Here is a 19,904-nt window from a genome sequence, read left to right as displayed (position 1 = left end):
TACTCCAGTTCTGAGATATCGGGCTTAGCTCCTTAAGAGCACCTCACTTCACACACTCCAAGCCCTCAGCTATGCCACTGCCATGAACCCAAACACACTGTCTTCCAGAGCACCTCAGTTCTTCCATTCAGTACACTCTGCTGCTCTAGTAATTAGACCTTGGGCACAACTCCATCAGTGCACCGCAGGTCACACAGTCTAATCCTTCAGCCATGCCAGTGCTAGGAACCCCACACCCACACTGTCAGCCACAGCACCTCAGGTCTTGCAGTCAGTACACTCTGCTGCTCCAGTACTGGCAACTCGGGCGCAGTTCCATCAGTGCACCACAGATCACACACCTGAAGCCCTCAGCCATGCCAGTGCCAGGAACCCCAGAGATGCTGTCTACCAGAGCACCTCAGTTCTTGCAGTTAGTACACTCTGCTGCAGTACTGGGACATTGAGTGCAGCTCCACCAGTGCACCACAATTCACACACTCCAATCCCTAAGCCATGCCAATGCCAGGAACCCCTCACATGCTCTTTGCCGGAGCACCTCACTTCTTCCAGTCAGCAAACTCTGCTGCTCCAGTACTAGGATCGTTCACACAGTCCAGTCCTTCAGCCGTGCCAGTGCTCCGGTATTGGGACCTCGGGTGCAGCACCATCAGTTCACGACAGTACACACACTCCAATCCCTCAGCCATGCCAGTGCCAGGAACACTCATTCACGCTGTTCACCAGAGCACCTCAGTTCTTGCAGTCAGTACACTCTGCTGCTCCAGTACTGGGAGCTCGGTTGCAGCTCCATTAGTGCATCCCAGTTAACACACTCGAAACCCTCAGCGGTGCCAGTACTGGGACCCCCCCTTTACTGTCTGCCAGAGCACCTCAGTTTTTTTGCAGTAGTACACGGCTGCTTTAGTACTTGGACCTCAGGTGCAACTCCATTAGTACACCGCAGTTCACAGAGTCGAATCCCTCAACCATGCCAGTGTTAGGCACCCCATCTACACTGTCTGCCACAGCACCTCAGTTCTTGGAGTACGTTCACTCTGCTGCTCCAGTCATGGGAAATTGGGCACAGCACCATCAGAGCACCATAGTTCACAGAGTCCAAGCCCTCAGCCTTGCCAGTGCCAGGAACCCCACACATTCTGGCTGCCAGAGCACCTCAGTTCTTGCAGTTAGTACATTTTGATGAAGTACTGGGACCATGAGTGATTCTTCATCAGTGCACAGCATTTCACACACTACAATCCCTCAGCCATGCCAGTGCCAGGAACCCTACACACGATGTCCGTCAAAGCACCTCAGTTCCTCAGTCAGCACACTCTGCTTCTCCAGTAATAGGACTGTTGGTGCAGCTCTATCAGTGCACCACAGTTCACACCCTCCAAGCCCTCAGCCATGCTTGTGCCAAGAGCCCCGCACATGCTGTCTACCAGAGCAACTCAGTTCCTGCAGTCCGTTCAATATACTGCTCCAGTACTGGGACCTCAGGTGCATTACCATCATTGCACCACAGTACACACGCTGCCTGACAGAGCACCTCAGTTCTTCAAGTCCTAACACTCTGCTGAACCAGTAGTAGGACCCCAGGTGCAGCTCCATCATTGCACTGCAATTCACACACTTCAAACCTTCAGCCATGCTAGTGTCAGGAACACCACACATGCAGTCTGCCAGAGCACCTCAGTTCTTGAGGTCAGTACATTCTGCTGCTCCAGTACTGGAACCTCGGGCACAGCTCAATCAGTAAACTGCAATTCACACACTCCAAGCCCTCATCCGTGCCAGTGCAAGGAACCCCACGCACGCTGTTCGCCAGAGCAAGTCAGTTCTTTCAGTTCTTACATTCTGCTTCTCTAGTACTGGGACTTCGGGTGCAGCTCCATCAGTGCACTCCATTTCACATATTATAAACCCTCAGCCTTACCAGTACCAGGAACCCACACACGCTGTCTGCCAGAGCATCTCAGTTCTTGCATACAGTACGCTCTGCTGCTCCAATACTGGGACCTCGGATGCAGCTCCATCAGTGCAGCACACTTCACACACTCCAATCCTTCAGGAATGCCAGTGGCAGGAACCCCATACCCACTGTTTGCCAGAGTACCTCATTTCTTCCGGTCACCACACTCTGTTGCTCCAGTACTAGGACCTTGGGTGCAGCTCCATCACTGCTCCGCAGTGCACACACTCCAAGCCCTCAGCGATGCCAGTGCCAGGAACCCCATGCATGCTGTCTGCCAGAGCACCCCAGTTCTTCCATTCAGTACACTGCTGCTCCTGTGCTGGGACCTTGGGCACTGCTCCATCAGTTCACCACAGCTTACACACTCCAAGCCCTCTGAAATGCCAGTGCCAGTAACCCCACACACACTGTCTGCCAGAGCACCTCAGTTCTTCCAGTCAGTACACTCTGCTACTCCAGTACTGGACCTCAGGCACTGCTCCATGAGTGCACTGCAGCTCGCACACTCCAAGCCCTCTGCCATGCCAGTTCCAGTAACTCCCCACATGCTGTCTGCCAGAGCACCTTAGTTCTTGCACTCGGTGCAATCTCCTACTCCAGTACTGAGAACTCAGGCGCTGCACCATCAGTGCACCACAGGTCACACACTCCGAGCCTTCAGCCGCGCCAGTGCCTGGAACTCCAAAGATGCTGTCTGTCACAGCACCTCAGTTCTTCCATTCATCAAACTCTGCTACTCCAGTACTAGGACCTCAGCTGCAGCTCCATCATTGCACTGCAGTTCAAACACTCCAAGCTCTCAACCGTGCCAGTGCCAAGAACCCCACAGATGCTTTTTACCAGAGCACCTCAGTTCTTCCAGTCAGTACACTCCAGATCTCGGTCCTTGGACTCAGCTCCATGAGAGCACCTCACTTCACACATTCCAAGCCCTCAGCTATGCCACTGCCATGAACCCCACACACAGTCCCTGCAAGAGCACCTCAGTTCTTCCATTCAGTACACTCTGCTGCTCTAGTTCTTGGACCTAGTGGGCAACTCCATCAGTGCACCGCAGTTCACACAGTCTAATCCCTCAGACATGCCAGTGCTAGGAACCCCACACACACTGTGTGCCACAGCGCCTCAGTTCTTGCAGTCAGTACACTCTGCTGTTCCATGCAGCTCCATCAGTTCATCACAGTTCACCCACTCCAAGCCCTCAGCCATGCCATTGTCACGAACCCCACACATGCTGTCTGACAGAGCACCTCAGTTCTTGCAGTTAGTATACTCTGCTGCAGTACTGAGACTTTAAGTGCAGCTCCATCAGTGCCAATCATTTCACACACTCCAATCCCTCAGCCATGCCAGTGCCAGGAGCCCCTCAGATGCTGTCCTCCAGAGCACCTCAGTTCTTCCAGTCAGTTCACTCTTCTGCTCTGGTACTGGACCTCAGGTACCATCATCATCGGTGCACCACAGTACACACACTCGAGGTCTTCAGCCCGGCTAGTGCTAGGAACCCCACACATGCTGTCTGTCAGTGCACTTCAGTTCTTCCAGTCATCACACTCTTCAAATCCAGTAGTAGGATCTCAGGTGCAGCTCCATCATTGCACTGCAGTTCACACACTTCAAGCCCTCAGCCATGCCACTGCCAGGAACATTCATTCATGCTGTCTGCCAGAGCACCTCGGCTCCTGCAGTCAGTACCCTCTGCTGCACCAGTACTGGAACCTCGTGCACAACTCCATAAGTGCACTGCACTTTCCACACTGCAAGCCCTCATCCATTCTTGTGTCAGGAACCCCATACAAGCTGTTCACCAGAGCACCTCAGTTCTTGCAGACAGTACACTCTTCTGCTCCAGTACTGGGGAGTCGTGCACAGCTCCATCAGAGTACCTCACTTCACACACTCAAAGCCTTCAGCCATGCCACTGTCAGGAACCCCACAGGCAGCTCCATCAATGCACCACAGTTCACACACTCCAAGCCCTCAGCCATGCCAGTGGCAGTAACCCCACACATGTTGTCTGCCAGAGCACCTCAGTTCTTGCAGTCAGTATACTCTTCTGCTCCAGTACTGTGATCTTGAGTGCAGTTCCATGAGTGCACAGCACTTCACACAGTCCAGTCCCTCAGCTATACCAGAGCCAGAAACCCCACACATGCTATGTGCCAGAGCTCCTCACTTCTTCCTGTCAGTACACTCAGCTTCTCCAGTACTAGTACCTTGGGTGCAGCTCTATTGCTGCACCACATTTCACACACTCCAGGCCCTCAGCTGTGTCAGTGCCAGAAATCCCATGCACACTGTCCGCCAGAGCACCTTATTTCTTCCAGTCAGTAAACTCTGCTGCTCCAGTACTCGGACCTCAGGCGCAGCTCCCTCAGTGGACGGCAGTTCACAGACTCCAAGCCCTCACTCATGTCAGTGCCAGGAACCCCACACATGCTGTCTGTCAGAGCACCTCAGTTCTTCCAGTCAGTCCACTCTGCTGTTCCAGTACTGGGACATCAGGCACAGCTACATCAGTGCACCTCAGTTCCACATACTCCAATCCATCAGCTGTGTCTCTGCCAGAACCCCACACATCCTGTCTGCTGGATCACCTCAGTTTCTGAGGTTAGCTGCAAACAAGGCCATAAATCAGGCTGTTATGTTGGTCACATTTGGTTTGCCTACCTGTGCCATCCAGAGGCCCCTCCCACAGATGTAACAAGGTGTCACCTTGGAAATCCTCTGTATGGTGTCCCTGATCTTTCAGCTCTGCTACCCACATGCTGCTCAGCCAAAACACCTTTTTCCAAGCACTCAGTGCCTATTGCTGTTCCAGTGTGGGACCCCTCACCCTGCTCTAATAGGACTCCGCAATCCTCAGAGACAGTGCACACTTATGCTCCATACTGAAATCCCACTTGCAGCTCCATCAGTGTACCTCAGTTCACACACTTCAAGCCCTCATCTGTGCCAGTGCCAGGGACCCCACACTCTGTCTTCCAGAGCACCTCACTTCTTACACTCAGTGCTGACTGCTGTTCCAGCACTGGGACCTCGGGCTCAGCTCAATCATTGAACCTCAGTTCACACACTTCAAGCCATTCAGCTGTGCCAGAACCCCACACATGCTATCTGCCAAAGCACCTCTGTTTTTTGCAGTCAATACGCACTGCTGTCTCAGTACTGGGACCTCAGCCACAGCTCTATCAGTGCATTTATGTTCACACACTCCAAGCCCCTTAGCAGTGCCAGAACCCCACACATACTGTCTGCCAGGGCAGTTCAGTTCTTAGAGTCACTACACAGTGCTGTTACAGTAACGGGATCTTGGGTGCAGCTCCATCAGTGCACCTCAGTTCACACACTCCAAGACCCTCAGCCATGCCAGTGCCAGAACCCCACACACGCCGTCTGTGAGAGCACCTCAATTCTTACAGTCAGTAAACACTGCTGTTCTAGTACTCGGACCTTGGGCGCAGCTCCATCAGTGCACCTCAGTTCACACACTCCAAGACCCTCAGCCGGGCCCGTGCCAGAACCCCCCACAGGCCTTATACTATAGCACCTCAGTTCTTGCAGTCAGTATGCTCTTCTGTTCCAGTACTGGGACCTCGGGCGCAGGCCATTAGTGCACCTCAGTTCACACACTCCAAGCCCTCAGCCGTGCCCGTGCCAGAATCCCACACAAGCTGTCTGCCAGATGACCTCAGTTCTTCGAGTCAGCACACTCTGCTGCTCCAGTACTAGGATCTTGGGTGCAGCTCCATCAGAGCACATCAGGTCACATACTCCAATCCCTCAGCTTTGCAAGAGCCAGGAACCCCATACATGCTATCCACCAGAGCACCTCAGTGCTTGCAGTCAATACACTCTGTTGCTCCAGTACTGGGAACTCGGGTGCAGCTCCATCAGTGCATGCGCAGATCACATACATCTAGGCCTCAGCCATGCCAGTGCCAGGAGCCCTGCACATGCTATCTACCAGAGCACCTCAGTTCTTGCAGTCAGTCCACTCAACTGCTCCAGTACTGGGACCTTGGGTGCAGCACCATCAGTGCACCACAGTACACACACTCCAAGCCTTCAGCCACGCCAGTGCCAGGAACCCCACACATGTTGTCTGTCAGAGCACCTCAGTTCCTCAAGTCATCACACTGCGATGATCCAGTAGTAGGCACCCGGTGCAGCTCCATCATTGCACTGCAGTTCACACACTTCAAACCCTCAGCCATACCAGTGCCAGGAACCCCACACATACTGGGTCATTCTGACCCTGGCGGTCCACGGATGACTGAAGCACCGCCAACAGGCTGGCGGTGCTTCATAGCCCATTCCGACCGCGGCTGTTAAGCCGCGGTCGGAAAACCGGGTCCGGCGGTTTCCCGCCGGATTTCCCCCGACTGGGCGAATCCTCCATGGCGGCGCTGCAAGCAGCGCCGCCATGGGGATTCTGACCCCCTTCCCGCCAGCCTGTTTCTGGCGGTTTTTACCGCCAGGAACAGGCTGGCGGGAACGGGTGTCCTGGGGCCCCTGGGGGCCCCTGCACTGCCCATGCCACTGGCATGGGCAGTGCAGGGGCCCCCTAACAGGGCCCCAGCCTGCTTTTCACTGTCTGCCCGCGACGGGTGCAATTGCACCCGTCGCACACCTGCAACACCGCAGGCTGCATTCGGAGCCGGCTTCTGTGTTGCAGGCCCCTTTCCCGCTGGGCCGGCGGGTGCTACCTTAGGTAGCGCCCGCCGGCCCAGCGGGAAAGTTAGAATGGCCCCAGCGGTCTTTTGACCGCGGGCGGCCAAATGGCGGTTCCCTCCAGGCAGGCGGCGACCGCCGCCCGCCGGGATCAGAATGGCCCCCATAATGTCTGCCACAGCACCTCAGTTTTGCAGTCAGTAGATTCTGCTTCTCCAGTACAGGAACCTCAGGCACAGCTCAATCAGTGCACTGCCTTTCACAGACTTCAAGCCCTCATGTGTGCCAGTGCCAGGAATCCCACGGACACTGTTCACAAGAATACCTCAGTTCTTGCAGTCTGTACATTCTGCTGCTCCAGTACTGGGACCTCGGATGCAGCTCGATCAGTGCACTGCACTTCACACACTCCAAGCCCTCATCCATGCCAGTGCCAGGAACCCCACACATGCTGTCTCCCAGAGCACCTCAGTTCTTGCAGTCAGTACACTTTGCTGCTCCAGTTCTGGGATCTTGAGTGCAGCTTGTGAAAGGAAACCTCTTTTTGCATGGTTAGCCCGCACTTTTTGCCTGATGTTGATGTGTTCTAGAAGTTGGTAGTGCCCAGGGCTCCTGCTAAGGAGGTTACCTGGGCCAGAGTTCTTTCCCTAAAAGTGTTGTGATGCTTGGCACAATTGGTTATACTCTTAAATACCATTGTAAGTCCCTATTAAATGAGTACCTCAGTACCCACGGCAAGAGATATTAAGAGTAGGCCCCTGGGGGCAGCAGCACTGATTGTGCCACCCCCAAGGGCCCTGCATGGAGATTCACCCAGCATTGCCATTGCAGGCTGAGTGTACTGGGGCAACCCTAAAAGGATAAACTTGACATGGCACACTCTCTTTGTTCCCTTTCCACCATACACTGCATATGTTAAGGGTAAGTCACCCCTCTAGCAGGCCTTTGAGCCCTAAGGCAGGGTGCACCATACTATGGCCCTCATTATGAACATGGCGGTCCGTTCCGCACTGCCGGCGGTGGCGGTAGAAACCATCAACAGAGGAGCGGTGCGGACCGTCAAATAATGAACCAAACGAAACTCACGCATCCCGGGCACCACCCACCACCAGGAAAGGAGTCCCGCTGACGACAGCAGAGACTGCCCACAGGCCGTCGGAAAGGCCCAACCCGCCTATCAAATTATGACCACCATTCCACCGCCAGTTCCAGGGCAGGAACCACCGCCACATAAAACCAGGTGGAAAAGAAACAAACAGAAGGAAACACTCACCGGAGGTCAACACAACGTGCAGCGGCAGCCATGGACAGAGAGCTGCAGATCATGCCAACCTTGCTCCTTGCCATATATCTACACGACCAAGACCACTGACGAAGACGACAACGGTAAGTACCGCAACCTAAGACACAAGGGAGGAAAGGGCAAAGTTACATACCCACCCACTCCATCCACACCGCAAAGCCCTCCTAACCCTTCCCAGCAGCAATAGTCAGACACCCCACACCAAGAGGGACGTACCCGACTGAAGGCCACTGCAACTTGGACATAGGACATAAAATAGCACCACAGCCGTAAATTATTTAAACAAACACCAGCGTGGAACTGCGTGCAGCCCAAGCACAGGCCACACAGAAACTTTCTTCAGTAGCTCAGTGAGCTAAATGATGCTAACAGGGCCAATGGCCAGTCCATAAAAAGTCAATTGTTCTTGGCCACAACTGGCCACACCTGACTCCCACAAGTGCTGGGTACTCCACTCAACAGGGCACCATAGGGGGATCCAGGCCCCTCATGGAATGGGGGTGGGGAGTGAGGGTTGGGGTTTGCGACGGAGGTGGGACTTAGACTTGCGTGAGGAGGTTGGAGGTGGTGGGCTTCTCCATTGAAGGGGGTGGGGGATGTTTGGCTCGGGAGTGGAGCAGGATACCTTAGGCTCTGAGCGGGCCTTCTTCTTAACTGGAGAAGGGGCACGGAAATGGGAAGGCTGGACCGGGGTGGGCTGCGATGTGGAAGGAGCAGAAAGGGCAAGGAGGTGGGCACGTTTTGGGACAAGACGGGGTGGGCCAGTGGGTTCGAACAGGTCTGCACGGGAGAGGAAACGTTTTTTGGGAGCAATTGGGGTGGGTGTTTATGAGGGCGTGGAGGCAGAGGAAGTTGATGTATGGTGTGTAGGTGTGCGTGTAGTGGGTGCCGGTGACTGCTCAGTATGCTGTGGTGTGGTGGATGTCTGATGGGCGGGTGTCTTGGTGCGTTTGAGTGTTTTGGGAGGTGGGGGTGGACACAGTGGGAGAAGACAGACAGCTAATGTGGATGTATGTTGAGTGAGTGTGCTGAATGTGTCAACTACAGTGGAGGTGGTGAGTGCAGGTGGGGTGTATGGGGTGCATGTATGGCTGTCTGCTATTGTGGTGAGTGCAGGAAGAGGAGTAGTAACAGTGAGTGAAGGTGCAGTGCATGAGGGTGTGTATGTAGAGGGGACAGACAGGGAGGCAGAAGAGGCGGGCACACAGTGGAAATGTTGTGTGTGCAGGTGTCTGTTGGCTGTGTGAAAGTTTGTGGTGGGATGTGTGGTGCCTGTGCTTGGAAGTGTGTTTCTTATGTGTTCATGTGCTTGACTGCGTGTCTGAATGTGTGCCTTGGACGGGTGAAGGGAGTGGGGTGCTGGAAGGGGTAGAGGAGGTTGGAGGGGGGACGGAATGGCCAGGGAAACTGGCTGCCATCCAAGAGGAGGCCTGAAAAGATCTCTGTAGGGCAGACATGGCACCGTGAATGCCATCCAGATAGCCATTAGTCTGCTGCACCTCTGATGCTAGCCCCTGGATGGCATTGACGATAGTTGTCTGCCCTACAGAGATGGTTCTCAGGAGGTCAATAGCCTCCTCCTCTGTGAGGGCAGCAGGGCTGACTGGGGCAGGGGAGGAGGTGCCGGGGGCGTAGGAGCGGGCATGGCCAACTCGGTGGGGAGCAGAAGGGAGGGCGCTGATGGTATGGGGGGTGGCGGTAGATCTCACAATTGTGATTTGTCCACTAGTGTCCGCCACCGCCGGCGGACCCCCATCGGAGGAGGTTTCAGAGTCACTACCTCCTGTGATATTAGCCTCCCCCGGGAAAGTCCCCTCGCCCTCCCACCCACCGGCCGTCCGTTGTCTCTGCCTCGGAGGATCCGTGGGCCATTGTCTCCCCACTTGCTGGTGCCTCAGCTCCCTCGTCTGATGTTGATGCTGTACCAAACACACAAAAGAGAACAGGGATGGGGAGACAAAACAGGAGAGACACTTGTAAGTAGCTGAATGCTGATAGACAATGACCAGACATACACCTACCCAGCAGACACACCCAACAGGCAGCACCGTGCACTAGGCCGATGACTATGGCCCTGACTACTGAGCAGCATACTGACCTACACCCATATCCTGTCATTGTATTGAAGCTGAGGTAGGTGAAAACTGACAGGGACATCCTTACACCCTTTGGGGAGCAGACAGGAGCTGGACACCAGTCAAAAACCCTGCTCTAAGCACCATGAGCCCTATTGCACACACACACTCATCCTTCCAGGCTGAAGTATGGTCTGTGAGTACTCACCCCCTTGTGACTGCTGTGCAGCCTTCAAGGGCCCATCCAGGTCTGGGTCCGCCACTGCCAGGATTCTTCACATGAGGGGGGTCAGTGCCCGACGGGCACCACTACCACATTGGGAGGACTTCCCCAACTGGGCCTCACTGATCTTCCGCGCCCAGCGACGCAGGTCCTCCCACCTCTTACGACAGTGGGTGCTCTGCCGGTTGTAGACCCCCCGGGTCCGTACCTCCTTGGCGATGGCATGCCAATGTGCCCTCTTCTGGTGGGCGCTCACCTAGTAGGGAGACACAGAGAAGAAACACAGAGGTCAGGCACCTGCACGATGGCAATAGCTGGCTGATTGTCAGACACAGGACAGACAGTACTCCCAGACAGGCAGGACAGTGGCATGCAGCATTCCATGCACCAAGCCCCATTATGGCTCACAGGAGCGCACATCTAAGCAATCCACTCCATCCATTACACACACAGTGCCCCCCCAAACCCGGACTCATCTGTACCTCTGGCCGGCCGTAGAGTCTGCCGTAGAGGGGCAGGACAGGGCCTCTGTAAGTGTGCCCTGTCAACTTAGGGGAATTGGTCATGATATGCGAGTTCTTCCTGGGTGAAGGCCGGGGCCCTCTCCTGCACCACGTAGTACATCCATAGCCAGAGGCAGGCCATAGCAGTACTCAGAGTGGAGTACTTGTCCGTGGCGGAATGCACCGTCACCGCCGGCGGCGATCATGATACGCCAGGATTCACCATTGGCATCCATGTTAGCCAATGAGGGTGTGACCAGCGCTCAACACCGCTTTACACTGTGACATCAACCGCTAGCGGTCTTAGGTTACTTCCACAATGAAGGGGCAGAACTACATTGGGCAGACATTTTGCCATCACCTACGCATCTTGAAATTCAAATTACTCACAATGCTGGGCCTACTAGCCATGTGAAGCACCTATGTCTCTATCCATAGCGTATATAATCACACATGATTTACTCCGTTCCCTCTTAGTGATGTGAATGTACATCTGTCAGGTTGCAGTTATTGTACAGACACTACTATGAAGAATGCAGTGAATGTTTTTAGCAAATATGCCAGTGTATGTGTGCACATGACTCCTTGTTCTTACCCCTCACAGGTATCGACCGTTGTGGCGAGGAAGGGCACCATCAGTGTACAGACCACTTGTGGCTATGGGGACAATGGTGGAGCATCAGATCATTATCACAGACTTACACGTGGAACTATTCAGGACCTATGTGCATTACTGGATCCTGCACTGACTCCCGGAAATCATAATCAGCATGCCATTCCAACTGAGGTGCAGGTGCTCTCTGCACTACATTTCCTGGCCGCAGGCTCTTTTCAAGTGACAGTGGGCATGGGTGCTGGTTTCTCACAGCCAATGTTCAGCCAGGTACTGACAAGATTTCCGAATGCATTTGTACAACATCTGTAATCCTATGTGTGATTCCCCCAAAGTGCTGACCTCCCTGCCATCAAGTCTGACTTCTATGCCTTTGCAAACATTCCCCATGTTATTGGTGCCATCAATGGAACCCACATACCCATCATTCCCCCAAGAGTGAGTAAACAGGTGTACAGAAACAGGAAGAACTTTCACTCCATGAACATCCAATTGGTATGTACTGCAGACCAGTACATATCCCATGTGAATGCCATGTTTCCGGGTTCAGTCCATGATTCGATTGTTTTGAGGAACAGTAGTGTGCCACAAAAGATGGGACAACTACAAGAGGACAGAGGGTGGATCATAGGTAAGTGTGCCTGTCACTAACTGACACATTGCAGAAAACCAGCCTGTCAGACTAAGGACATTCTAATGACGACTCTGTATTGACCATTTCTCTAGGTGGTTCTGGCTATCCAAACTTGCGTTGGCTCCTGAAACCAGTGAGGAATCCCAGGACGGATGCAGAGAGGAAATACAAGGAGGGTGATAGAGCGTACTATATGTCTCCTGAAGGCTAGATTCAGGTGCCTATATATCCCTGGGGGTTCCCTGGCCTATGGGCCTGAAAAGGTGTGTAGAATAGTCGTGGCGTGCTGCATGCTGCACAACGTGGCAGTGAGACATTCAACCCCCCTTTTGGAGGTGGATGGTGCTATAGGTCCTGATCTGTTACCTCAGAGAGGTGAGGAGAGTGATGGTGAGGATGAGGAAGGGGAAGATGTCAATTCCAGAAACCAACTGATACAACTCTACTTCCAATAACTGTCTGGACTTCAGCCTGTATATGTGGTTAGTGACTGATACTGTAAGTGTGCCCTGTCAACTTGGAATTGGTCATGATATGCGAGTAATGGACCTCTTCAGTATGGTACAGACAGACAATATATGCATTCCCTTCTTGTCTATTTTGAAACACACTGTATCACCACCATGCATAATTTGACAACGTTTATCACTGCCTGTTGCATCATTACTCCACTTTGTTCAACATTGAAGACAGGGGACAGTGTTACAGGTGAGATATGTTGTTTATTGGTGGAATACAGTGAAATGTGCTATGCACAGTGATGGAAGTTGTAATGGTTGGGTGTCCTCAAAACCGACTTGGTGGCAGGCCTGTTTGATATCATAGATGGGTCCTATTTGTAGTTTTGTACTTTATTTAGCCCTGCGCTAAGTGCAGTTGGGGAATGGGTGGGATAGTTGCTTGGCAGTAGTAGCAGTGTCAATTCTTGGAGGGGGGGCTTGTTCTTTGCTGGGTTTCCAGTGCCATATTTTGGCCTGAGACTATGGGGGTTATTACAACCCTGGCGGACGGTGTTAAAGGTGCGGTAATACCGCAAACAGGCCGGCGGACAAAAAAAGCGAATTATGACCGTGGCGGAAACCGCCAACATAGGCAGCCACTTTAACACACCGCCCGCCACGGCGGTACAGACAAGCAGCGTGGCGGTCACCGCCAACAGACAGGCGGAAGACAATGTACCGCCCACAGTATCACAACCCGCCAATCCGCCACCATTTCCGGGGTGGATTCACCGTGGATAAAAACACGGCGGAAACAGCTTTTGCAATGGGAAAACGCTCACCTCAACATACTCCCTGAGGAAGGAGGACACCATGGAGCCGGAATTACAAATACTCCCTGCCCTTGTCTTCCTGCTCATCTACGAACATCAGCAACGGCGGTGCCAAAGACAACGGTGAGTACTGCACCTACGACATGGGGAAGGGGAGGCAAAAGTCAGGGACATACACACGCAACACCCCCACCCCCACCCTCCCACATTACAACACACACACCAATGCATTTCCAAACATCACAGTAACAACCCACAACCCCCCGGAAGAATGCAAAGACAAAAGGAAATCAGTTCAAACATTGTAATGTATCAAAATACAGTTCCAAATATATACAGATAAATATACACATTAAAAATTATATACATTATGAGAAGTAGTGCAGGTATGCACATATCAATGTCCGTGCACCACTGGTCCAAAAATGCATGGACGAGGCCCACACTAGATACCTGTCCACAAACGGAGAGAACACTGCAGGGACATCAGATAGAAATACAACAGGCACCTCAGGGGGAAGGGAAGGGGGGCCACCTCAGCCGGATTACAGCACCACGCCAGATCCACGACAGGGCTCCATGCCCATTGATGTATCCTGGGGAGTGCAAAGCCACAGTCTCCCAAGTCTCTACAGTGGGTGGTTTGCCCACTGTACCATCCTGGGGAGTGCAAAGCCACAGTCTCTCAAGTCTCTGCAGTGGGTGGGTTGCCCACTGTACCATCCTGGGGACTACAAAGCCACAGTCTCTCAAGTCTCTGCAGTGGGTGGTTTGCCCACTGTACCATCCTGGGGAGTGCAAAGCCACAGTCTCTCAAGTCTCTACAGTGGGTGGTTTGCCCACTGTACCATCCTGGGGAATGCAAAGCCACAGTCTCTCAAGTCTCTACAGTGGGTGGGTTGCCCACTGTACCATCCTGGAGAGTGTAAAGCCACAGTCTCTCATTTTCTACAGTGGGTGGTTTGCCCACTGTACCATCCTGGGGAGTGCAAAGGAACAGTCTCTCAAGTCTCTACAGTGGGTGGGTTGCCCACTGTACCATCCTGGGGAGTGCAAAGCCACAGTCTCTCAAGTGGATAACAGTCTCCACTGGTTCCGGAGGGGGACTGGTGCCCAGAGTGCTTCATCCTGTTAAGGACAGACGGAGTGGATGCATGTCTCCACTGGTTCTGGAGGGGGAATGGTGCCCAGAGTGCTTGATCCTGTTAAGGACAGACGGAGTGGATGCATGTCTCCCCTGGTTCTGGAGGGGGAATGGTGCCCAGACTGCATCAGGCTCCCTGTGACGGTTCCTGTTCCTGGGGAGTGCAAAGCCACAGTCTCTCAAGTCTCTACAGTGGGTGGGTTGCCCACTGTACCATCCTGGGGAGTGCAAAGCCCCAGTCTCTCATTTTCTACAGTGGGTGGTTTGCCCACTGTACCATCCTGGGGAGTGCAAAGCAACAGTCTCTCAAGTCTCTACAGTGGGTGGGTTGCCCACTGTACCATCCTGGGGAGTGCAAAGCCACAGTCTCTGAAGTGGATAACAGTCTCCACTGGTTCTGGAGGGGGACTGGTGCCCAGAGTGCTTCATCCTGTTAAGGACAGACGGAGTGGATGCATGTCTCCACTGGTTCTGGAGGGGGAACGGTGCCCAGAGTGCTTCATTCTGTTAAGGACAGACGGAGTGTTTGCATGTGTTCACTGGTTCTGGAGGGGGAATGGTGCCCAGACTGCATCAGGCTCCCTGTGACGGTTCCTGTTCCGTCACTGTCCCAGCTGCACATGGGATAACGATGCTTGATGTGGTGGTGTTTTCCTTGTTCAGCGGTGCTTTGCCCTGTTCAGCGGTGCTTTGCCATGGCGGTCTCTGACCTGTTCAGCGGTGCTTTGCCCTGTTCAGCGGTGCTTTGCCATGTCGGTCTCTGACCTGTTCAGCGGTGCTTTGCCCTGTTCAGCAGTGCTTTGCCATGGCGGTCTCTGACCTGTTCAGCGGTGCTTTGCCCTGTTCAGCATTGCTTTGCCATGGCGGTCTCTGACCTGTTCAGCGGTGCTTTGCCCTGTTCAGCGGTGCTTTGCCATGGCGGTCTCTGACCTGTTCAGCGGTGCTTTGCCATGCCGGTCTCTGACCTGGTCAGCAGTGCTTTGCCCTGTTCAGCGGTGCTTTGCCATGGCAGTCTCTGACCTGTTCAGCGGTGCTTTGCCGTGTTCAGCTGTGCTTTGCCATGGCGGTCTCTGACCTGTTCAGTGGTGTTTTCCTTGTGCAGTGGTGTTTTGCCATGGCGGTCTCTGACCTGTGCATTGGTGTGTGGCATGACGGTCCCTCATTGCCCAGCGGGGCTGTGGCTGCCAGGGCCCTCCTGGGCACTGACTCTGGCGGTGGTCTCCTGACCAGTGACGATACTGTGCCCTCCTGGGCACTGACTCTGGCGGTGGTCTCCTGACCAGTGACTATACTACTGCCCTCCTGGGCACTGACTCTGGCGGTGGTCTCCTGACCAGTGACGACGGTGCTGGCGGTGGCGTCCCGGCCCCCGGGGAGGATGGCGCCCTTCTCCACCGTGCTGCTCTTACCAGACTGTGCAGACTTCTTCTGGCCCCTCACCACCTTTGGAGGAGTCACAGCTGACTCTGCAATCCCCCTGGGACCCTTGTGAGCAGTTTTGCCACCAGGAGTCTTCACGCTGTCCCGTCGGCCACTTTTCAACTTGAGGTGCTTTACAGGGGGTGGACTGGCAGTGCTTTGGCTCTGTGTCACACTGGCTGCCCTGGTGGCTGGTGCACTCCACACACCTTGAACATGCACCACAGGTCCTGGAGTTTTTTTGGCTGAGGTGCTACTACAGGACTTATGAATTGGAGGGGTGGGGGTGGGGGCAAAGAGGTCAACGTTGCTGAGGAAGAGTTGCTAACGAAGACTGGGATGGGTAGCTGGAGGGGGTCTGGGAGTGGAGGAAGAGGAGGTGGTTGTAGGAGGTGTAACTTTAGGTGTTTTGGGTGCAGGTGCAGGTACTGGAGGCTGTCGTGAGGTGGATGGATGTTTGGTGTGTGGGTGCCCGCGTTTGTGTACTTTGGGAGGGGGCATCACAGACACACTGGGAGAGGACACAGGGGATGTGTAAATGGTAGCGGGGTTGGTGAGTGCAGGTGAGCGGGGTGTGGTGCTGGGTGTTCTGGTGCGAGTCCTAGTGCCTGTAGATGTAGTGCATGCAGGTGACAGTGTAGACGACACTGGGAGGGAGGAGTGAGATGACGAGGAGGGAGACGCAGTGGATGTTGCTGTGTCTGTATGTGGGTAATGCTTGCGTGAGTGCCTGTGGGTTGTGTGGTGCCTATGTTTGCCTGAGCTACTTGTGTGTGTTGAGGTGTATGCATGCTTGTTTGATGGTGTGCTTGGGATAGGCTGGGGTACAGGGGATTGGGTCTGGGTGAAGGAAGTTTGAAGTGGGGAGGCTAGACACAGGGACAATGGCTGCCATCAGTGCTGAGGCCAGAGATTGCAGGGTTCGATGATGGGCAGCCTGACCAGAATGAATGCCCTCCAGGAATGCATTAGTGTGTTGCAACTCACTTTTTACACCCTGGATGGCATTCACAACGGTAGACTGCCCAACAGTTAGTGACCTGAGGAGGTCAATGGCCTCCTCACTGAGGGCAGCAGGGGTGACAGGGGCAGGGGCTGAGGTGCCTGGGGCGAAGGTGATGCCCACCCTCCTGGGTGAGCGGGCACGGGGCGAACTCTGAGGGGCTGCTGGGAGGGTGGTGCTGGTAGGGGAGGTGGCGGCTGTACCTGTAGAAGTGGGGGGCACAGATGGTGCCGCCACCACAAGGGAGCTCCCATCGGCGGACGAGTCCGTGTCGCTGGTTGGTGATCCGGTGACCCACGTGAAGCTCCCCTCGCCCTCCGTCCCACTGGTGTATTTTGAGTCCGTGGTGTGGCCCTCCATGGCCATGTGGGATGCAGCTCCCTCATGCTCCGGTGCCGCTTTACCTCTGCCTGATGATGCTGATGCACAAAAGAACAGGGAGAACAGAAAAAGGGTGGGGACGACAGAAGAAAGACAGGTTGAGTGCATGGCTTACCGCTACCGTTGGCGGACAATACAGACACAGAAGCCCCCTGAACTACGCTGTGCTCTTGACGACTACAGATGCAATTCCTGGGATTTGGCCTACATGGCTATGGTGGACATCTGCACACATGGATGCTACAGGGACAGTAATACCAGTACTTGGCCCTCTACTGAGGTGGGGTGGAGTGGCACATGGCCTGGATTACGGAGGGGCCTAGCCTACGTAAGTCGCCCTGGCCTAGGGAAACCCACATCCCTCCTCCCCCACCCAGACCCCTCCACTGCACGCAAAGTTCCCAGAATGAGAGTGTACTCACCCCCTTGTGTCTGCTGTGATGCCGTCAAGCGCCCATCCAACTCCGGGTAGGCCACCGCCACGATCCTAAACATCAGGGGGGTCATGGTGCGACGGGCACCTCTCCCCTGTTGGGAGGCCATCCCCAGCTGAGCCTCCGCCGTCTTCTTGCTCCAGCGGCGAATGTCCTCCCATCTTTTCCGGCAGTGGGTGCCCCGTCTCTGGTGGACCCCCAGGGTCCAGACGTCCTTGGCGATGGCATGCCAAATGTCCTTCTTCTGGTGGGCGCTGACCTACATGACATGCACAGGGGAAGAAGAAAAGTCATTACCAACTGCACCGTCGATGTGAGTGGCCCCCATCCCTACCCTTGCCATGTGGCACATGCATTCACAGTCCTTCATGTTCCCTGAACTCTGCCCCCTTCCTTCTTACAACCAGCCCTCTCCACCCAGTCATAGCCCATACAACGTGCTCCCTTGGTACTTACCTGTTGGTCTGGAGGACCGTAGAGTAGCGTGTACAGGGGGAGGACCCCGTCCACAAGCTTCTCCAGCTCCTGAGCAGTGAAGGCAGGGGCCCTTTCCCCAGATGCAGCAGCCATTGTCTCTTCCAGACCGAGGTCCCAGCAGCACTTGCAGTGTAGGTCCTCTCCTGTCGAAGATCAGGTATTGAGTGATTGAACAGATAGAAAATGGCGGTCACGTCCGCGGCGGTGCGTATCATCACCGCCGGCGCACTTCATAATTAGCTCCTGGGACCCATAGGGTCCAATGTTAACCAATGCAGCATTGCGCCGTGGTCTACGACCGCCTACCGTGACAGGGTACAACGCCAGCTCAGATACCTCACATCCCATTGTCCCAGTTTAAAGGTCAGGCAGCCACCATTTCAGGGGCCCACATGGCTTCATTTACTACTGCGTCACACATACCTAGGCCTACACTCAACACACATACAGGAAGAGTTTTGTGTTTGGTGTCGTGTTCTGTGTATCTGTGAGTACATACCTGGAAATTTGTTGACTCTGTGGTCGCTGTTGTCCTTCCTAGGCACCGTCAGCTTGGACATTTGAGAAGATGGCGGAATCCTCCGGTGTACTGACCGCTGGTGGACCTGTTGACAATGGAGGAGCGACATTTAATCATCACCTACAGGTTTGACCGTGCCACTATCTAGGAACTATGGGGGTGATTCTAATTCGCCGCCCGCCAGAATTCCGCCCCCATAATACCGCTCCGCGGTCAGAAGACCGCGGAGGGTATTATGAGTTTTTCCCTGGGCTGGCGGGCGGTCTCCAAAAGACTGCCCGCCAGCCCAGGGAAAAACTCCCTTCCCACGAGGATGCCGGCTCGTAATCGAGCCGGCGGAGTGGGAAGGTGCGATGGGTGCAGTAGCACCCGTCGCGTATTTCAGTGTCTGCAAGGCAGACACTGAAATACCTTGCGGGGCCCTCTTACGGGGGCCCCTGCCGTGCCCATGCCATTGGCATGGGCACGGCAGGGGCCCCAAGGGGCCCCGCGACCCCCCCCTACCGCCATCCTGTTCATGGCGGCTTTCCCGCCATGAACAGGATGGCGGTAGGGGGGGGTCAGAATCCCCCATGGCGGCGCGGGGATTCTGAGGGCAGCGGTAAACCGGCGGGAGACCGCCGGTTTACCCTTTCTGACCGCGGCCAAAGCGCCGCGGTCAGAATGCCCTGCGGGGCACCGCCGGCCTGTCGGCGGTGCTCCCGCCGACCCTCGCCCCGGCGGTTAGAATCAGCCCCTATGTACCCAGTTGGAGCCAGACCTGATGTCACCAATCCGCCATCCCACTGGAATCCCCCCTGACGTGCAGGTGCTGTCAGTGCTCCATTTCCTTGCAAGTGGGTCTTTTCAGACAACAGTGGCCATGGCATCAGGGATGTCCCAGCCTATGTTTTCCAACGTGTTGTCCAGAGTGTTGTCTGCCCTGCTGAAACACGTAAGGAGCTACATCGTTTTCCCTCAGGTGGAGGATTTGGCTACAGTGAAAGGTGACTTCTATGCCCTGGGACATATCCCCAAAATCATAGGTGTTATTGATGGCACCCATGTAGCTCTGGTCCCCCCCCCCACAGGAGTGAACAGGTGTACAGGAAGAGTTATCATTCGATGAATGAACAGATGGTATGTTTGGCAGACCAGTACATCTCCCAGGTAAATGCTATGTTCCCTGTCTCTGTGCATGACGCCTACATCCTGCGGAATAGCAGCATCCCTTATGTGATGGGTCAACTCCAGAGGCACCGTGTGTGGCTATTAGGGGACTCTGGTTA

Source organism: Pleurodeles waltl, chromosome 12 (assembly GCF_031143425.1).
Source record: "Pleurodeles waltl isolate 20211129_DDA chromosome 12, aPleWal1.hap1.20221129, whole genome shotgun sequence".
Classification (NCBI taxonomy): domain Eukaryota; kingdom Metazoa; phylum Chordata; class Amphibia; order Caudata; family Salamandridae; genus Pleurodeles; species Pleurodeles waltl.
The sequence above is the reverse complement of the archived record's forward strand: the minus strand, read 5'-3'. Positions refer to the sequence as shown.